General features: G+C 46.2%; 1 protein-coding gene across 2 annotated transcripts in view; it reads left to right on the top strand.

Annotated features, from left to right (window-relative positions):
* The first annotated feature begins 4,581 nt into the window (after nt 1-4,581).
* Nucleotides 4,582-6,000, top strand: part of SLC35B3 (solute carrier family 35 member B3) — a 30,200-nt gene continuing 28,781 nt past the window's right edge. The window contains exon 1 of one of the 2 annotated variants that reach the window (XM_059688569.1): nt 4,582-4,720. The gene's annotated coding sequence lies outside the window, so the exon portion shown is untranslated. Of the gene's footprint in view, nt 4,721-4,973; nt 5,186-6,000 lie in introns of those variants that run through there. The other variant, XM_059688570.1, reaches the window with a different exon arrangement.

The raw sequence follows: 6,000 nt of genomic DNA, 5'->3' as shown, positions 1-6,000 counted from the left end.
TCCCTGCTTCATTTATTGTTGACTTTCTGCATTCAAGCTTCAAGGAACTGTCTCAGCAGGTCATTGGGACTAGCTATAGGTGTCCTCATCCCCTATTAAATTCTGAGCCATAGAGATTGCTCCTATGTCCTCCCTTATCCAGCCTGATATTCTGTTCCCTATTCCTCTCTCCCCAAGTCCAATGGATTCACTCCTGGATTCTGGTATGTGGTCTCATAATTCTTGTTATTTGTTACCAGCTAGATTTAGTGATATTTCGCGTGACACAGCTATTTCCTCCCCAAAGTGAGCTGCACTTCCCCACTCAGGCTATATTGAGAGCTGACCCTAATTTTTGGTCTGGAGACAAAAATTGGAGGTTGGAGCAGACCTTGAGAACAATCATGATCTTGTCAGGCACCTGTCTCTGATGAAGCTTTTTCATGGTGTTCAGGTGAGGGAAAGTTGTTCTCCTGATCAAAGGGAAAGGATTGCTTCTACCATCCCAAGGGGCTCAAGGGGATTTAGAGGTTCATGGTTCCTAGAATTGCCCACTCAATTGTCCCCTTCCTAGAGCTCATGGTCCTTTTCTTCCCCTATCAGGACCCTGACTTTAGCATAGAGATCTCCAAGGGTATACATTTAATCATCATTGCAACCTTGCTACCCTTATAATTAAATCCTGAACTGATGTTTAGCGGTCTTTCCTGAGGCTGCAAGAGATGAATGTCTCTTTAAATTCTAATATGGAGGCTTTCCAGCCCTTGCATTGAGTACTGAGCTGATAGCTGGCTGATCATGAACGTTTAAAAGAAAAAATAGCCAACAAATTTCCTCATTCTTGTAAGTACCATTGCCCCTTTCCCATTCACATGTCAGAACTACCATGCAGATTGTTTCATGTTCATCTTCTGGCCACCACAGGTAAGAAGAGCCTGAGCAATCGCGATGCCGTAGCACACCAGGGGGTATTCCTGCGGTCATCTGAGTGAGGAGTGACCCTCTTTGAGACTGGGGAGGCTGCATTAAGGCTTTCTTCTTACACCAACTTTAGTGACGTGGTTTTTCCACAAATGCAAACTTAAGACAATTACTTCAGTGAAGTTAGATCATTTGGGTGGTGATCCTAGCAAGAAGCAGTGAGGAAAATGGGAAGAAAATATAAAAGATGCAAGAGTGTATTATTAAAGTTGTTGCTGTGGGCAACCAGCACTCAGTTTCACCAGGACCACTTGACAAGTCCACAAATGGCCTACAAAATTGTCTTGCTAAGGAAAATTAGCCCTTGGGAGGCAAGGTGAATTTTCACAGATGAGCTATTAGCAGTTTTCCTGTTTAATTATGCTTTTATAGATCAGCATATTAGCAATTCTATAGATTGGATTACTGCCTTGTTGAATGCCTCTGTTTATTTTGGTTGACTTTGCTTGGACTACCCTTTCTTCCCCTCTTTTCCCCATACCAAACCCTCAGCATCATTTAGGTTCTGCCTTCTAAAGGAAGCTTTCATAATCCACTCCAGTCAACATTTTACTACTTCTAATTTCCATTCGGCTGTCTTAGCACTCATTTGGCACTTAGTCATAGTCATTCATGAAGTATTTACTGAGTGGAGGCTATGCCCCAAGCACTCTGTTCTTGATGATGGTAGTATAGCTGTGAATAAATGAGAGAAAATTCCTGTTCTGTGGAACAAAATTGCAGCAGCACAAAAGATGTGGGGGAGCTCTAGATGGTTTGACTCAGTGGATAGAGCATCGGCCTGCGAACCAAAGGGTCCTGGGTTCCATTCCAGTCAAGGGCATGTACCTTGGTTGCAGGGTCCTCGAGCCCTGACCCTGGTCGAGGCTCATGCAGGAGGTTACCAATTGATGTGTTTCTCTCACATCGATATTTCTCTCTGTCTTTACCTCTCTCTTCTACTCTTCCTAAAAATCAATGAAAAGATATCCTCCAGTGAGGATTAACAACAACAACAAAAGGTGTTGGGAGAGACTGACAATAAATATGTAGGAAGTGATCAAAACTGCTATGAAGACAAGTAAAGCGGGGTGAGGACAGTGTGTGTGTCTGTGTGTGTGTGTGTGCACGCACTCACTTGCAGGGGTTAACTCTCTGAGAGAGGGAAGTCATGAAAGAACTGTCTGATCAGTTACCTTTGAGCACTGGCCTGAATAAAATGAGGAAGTATGTGTTGTGGACATCGGGGAGGGCAGCATTCCATGCAGAAGGAACAGTAAGTCCTGAGCACTGATGCTTAATATGCTTGGAGAGGGTTGGATGGCTTTTGAAGAGTAGCTGTGGATGTGGTCAATCCATATCAAGTTCTTTCTTAGAAATCACAATAAGGGTTTTGAACTTTAATCTGAGTAAAACCATAAGCCATAAAAGGTCTTTCAGCAGAAAAATGTATATTTGGTCACAGATTCTGAAAGGATCATTTCAGCTGCTGAATGGATTTGGATATAGAGAAATAAAGGGAAGTAGAAAGACCTGTTAGGTTACTGCAATCATGCATGCCTGAGTGGATGGTACCTTATGACACCTCTTGTAATGTAAATTGTTTTGTACCAACATTTACTTTTTTGTCATGTATATTCATAACTCCTTGAGGGCAGGGAGCTCATACTGTTAAATGATGGATCATGTATATGACCTATACACATGTCTATTTAACACAGCTCAATAAATTATTTAAATGCCTAAGAGTAGTATTAAGTCCACATTATTTGGTAACAGTATGGGATCACTGAAAGCCTTTGTCACTTACTATTTCTTTAAGAAATTTTTGTTCTCCAAGCCTAAATTTCAACATTATAACATGCTTATAACACCTACCTAACCTAGTCTGTTGTAGGTGGCAGGAATAAGACCAGGCATTAGACCACTGGGATCAGACCAAACCTGGGTTCAGCAACCTCAGTACTTCAGTTCTGGTTAGGAAAGAATTATTCAGAGCCAAGACTCAGCCATAAGAGAACATTTATTTATAAAATCACAGAGGTGGAAGAAGTAACTCGTAAAAGAAATGAGCTTAGGAAACAAGTTATAGAGGCCGAGTTTGGGAATGAGGAAGCTAATGGTAACAAGCCTGGGGGGGGGGGGAGGGAAAGACATGGATGGGCATGTTCCTAGAGGGAGAGCTCACTGGATCCTCCATCCTAAGGGTTTCAAGAGTGGAGATTTTAGGGGAGGTCCCAGGGGAAGATCTTAATAGAATATCCATCAGCTCTCCAGGTGTGTCCCTTCAGGGTCTAGGTCTCCACTGATTGATTGGGTGGCACCAGGGCAGGGGGTCATTATCCAAAGCAGGTCCTGAGGTCAGCCTTGGTGACCCTTGTCTGGTTTTGCTGCTTTTCTGGGACTAGAGCTGAATACAACTGAGGCCTAGATGTTATCCCTAGGGAGGAAAGGTCAGGGGGTCCAAACCAAATGACCAAAGATATGCTAGGGGAGGAAAGGTCACCCTGGCGGGGGAAGTCCCACCCAATAATTGTCCTCTGCTAGGCACCTGGGATTTTTGCCCTGGTGACCTTCTGAACCTGCCCTGGTGGCCTTCTGAACCTGGCCCATTGTCCTTGCTCTGCTCCTGTCTGTCTAATTGCCTACTACAAGTCAATAAGGATTGAATGAAAATGCCTGGCCACACCCACCACTTACAATGGAAGATATCTGTGTTACTTCAACAGAAACCAAACACCCAATACAAAACACACATGCTCTTTCTGTAAAATGCCTGTGAGATTTTAAAAGCTTTACATAACTGACTGGATTCTAACATATATTAATCCAATTCATTCCTTCCTAGTTATACAGAGCATGCACTTAAAAATGTTCCAGCTCTGCCTTAGCATCTTTGCCTTCGGTATCATTTTAGTGCTAACTAAAATCAACTTATCACCTCTCCATCCCATCTTGGTTTGTCACATCATTACATCCCAGTAATTGTGGGTGTAGCCCTAAACTCGAGGTAGATGTTTGGGAGTTTGATAGATGGTCAAGCTATGGAATCTACATTCTGAGCCTTAAGGGACGCTGTCAAAGCTATGCTGGCAACACTTCTGTTGTGTTGCAAGGACCGGGTTGCGATAGCTCCAAGCTGAACTATAATGTCAGAGGCAACCCAAGCGTTACTTCAGTCCATTTACACCGGAAAGCAGGTGCAAGTCAGGTAAGAACAGGGAAGCCGAGAAAGGTACATCGACTTTGCCTCATCTCATTAGGATCAAGTAGAGGAAAGAGGGAACCCCAGAGATTTCTAAATGCGGGTCATCTTTCTCCTCTTGGCCGCCTTCTCAAATTTCAGTGCAGGGCCCTTGACAGTGAGGTCCCCTCCCGCTTGGGCGCCCACGGGGCTGGAGAAGCCAGGGAGTCCCAGGCCCCTGCTAGCAGGAGGCTGCAGAAGCTGAGGCTTGCACCCAGGAACAAGCGGAGCACACTTGCCCCCACTGGCGGTCTCCGCCCCTAGGCCATGTTTAGTGGGTATGGAGCGCTGTCCTCGCAAGGTAGGGCCCACCTCGGCTGCACGCTTCCCGCGCCCCGAGGAGAGCGAGCATGCGCGAGAGGTAGCCGGGCGCGGCAGCCGGAGGCCAACCGGGAGGCGGGGCCATGAGGCTGCGCACGCGCGCCGAGACACATAGGCGGAAGTGGCGCGCGGGCGCCGGCACCGCGAGGACCTTTGCGTGGAGGCGGCAACCTGGCGGACAGTGCAAGATTAGTCCGAGAGGAGGAGAAGCCGGAGGTGATGGCGGCGGACGTGGGAGGGGGAGATGCTCGTCTGGCTGGCGCCACCCATTCTGTGGTCACCTGGAAGGCTCCGGAGGGGACGTGCCGCACGGGCCTTGCGTCCTATTTGGGACCCGACCGCCCCGCCCCCCTGCCCCCCCCCCCCCCCCCCCCCCCCCGAGAACCTCTCCTCATCCCTCAGGAACCTGCGGGGAGAGGCTGAGGCTGGCGTGGAGAGCGCGGGTCATTTCCTCCTGTGCAGACCGGAAACCCGCTGTCACGGTTTCTCGGGAGGAGCGCTGCTCTTGGCCCCATTCCGCCCTCCCTCCTGCCTGGTCCCTGGGTCGCAGGTCTGCGGCCACGCTCAGGGGCCCCTGGAGGAAGACCCGTCCCCCGGGGTCCGAGCCCGCATCTTAGTTGGGAGCTTCTTCCGGTTCCGCGCCCAGGAGGGTGCCGCTGGCCTTTTGGTTTGCAGGGCAAGGTGATGGTTCTTACACGTTATTAAGTGCGGGTCTTCAGCCTCCCCTGGAAGCTATGCCGATCCTCCCGTCCCTGCAGCTCAGTTCTCTCCCCAGCCGTTTTATTTTTCTTTTAAATACGGAACGAAGGCAGGAAGATTTGGTGTGCTAAGAGGGTTTTGATTTTTTAGCGTTGGACATATTCAGGAGGATAGCAGATGTCGAGAATTGTTCGTTGGAATAACTTTCTAAGAATTGAGGTAGTTTGTGACTTGGAAGAGAAAAAGATAGTAGCATTTGAAAATAATTTAAGTGTTTTTTATACTTAATATATATGATATATACATACACACACACACACACACCCTACATTTAGCTTTAGAGCTTGGAAAAGAAGAGTAACCTTCAAAAGGTACCACACGGTTTCTTAAACTTTGTACAATGAGGTGTGTACAAAGAATTGGATAGCATTTATTATTCTCTGTTTTATAATCATTCCCCATAGGTCATGATTACTATCTAGAAACCACTTAATCTAACTATAACAGTAAGATCCTTTTATTTGTAATAATGAGTGTGACAAAATACAGAATCAAGCTTACTTCAGGTTACTTACACTGAAATGGCATAATTTCCTCATATTTTACCCTTTTGTGGGAGACCTTTCAAATGTTGGAAAAGACTGGATTAAGAAATTTACTGAAATACTTTTGACTGCAGTAGGTCATTGTAAATCAACATTATCACCAGTTACTTATAATTTCTTAAATTTACTATGTGCTAGAAATACTGCTTTTTTATTCGGTTTTAGCTGTTACTTGTGCTTTCAGGTAACTAA

Source organism: Myotis daubentonii, chromosome 3 (genome assembly GCF_963259705.1).
Source record: "Myotis daubentonii chromosome 3, mMyoDau2.1, whole genome shotgun sequence".
NCBI lineage: Eukaryota > Metazoa > Chordata > Mammalia > Chiroptera > Vespertilionidae > Myotis > Myotis daubentonii.
This window is presented reverse-complemented; position numbering and strand designations above follow the sequence as displayed.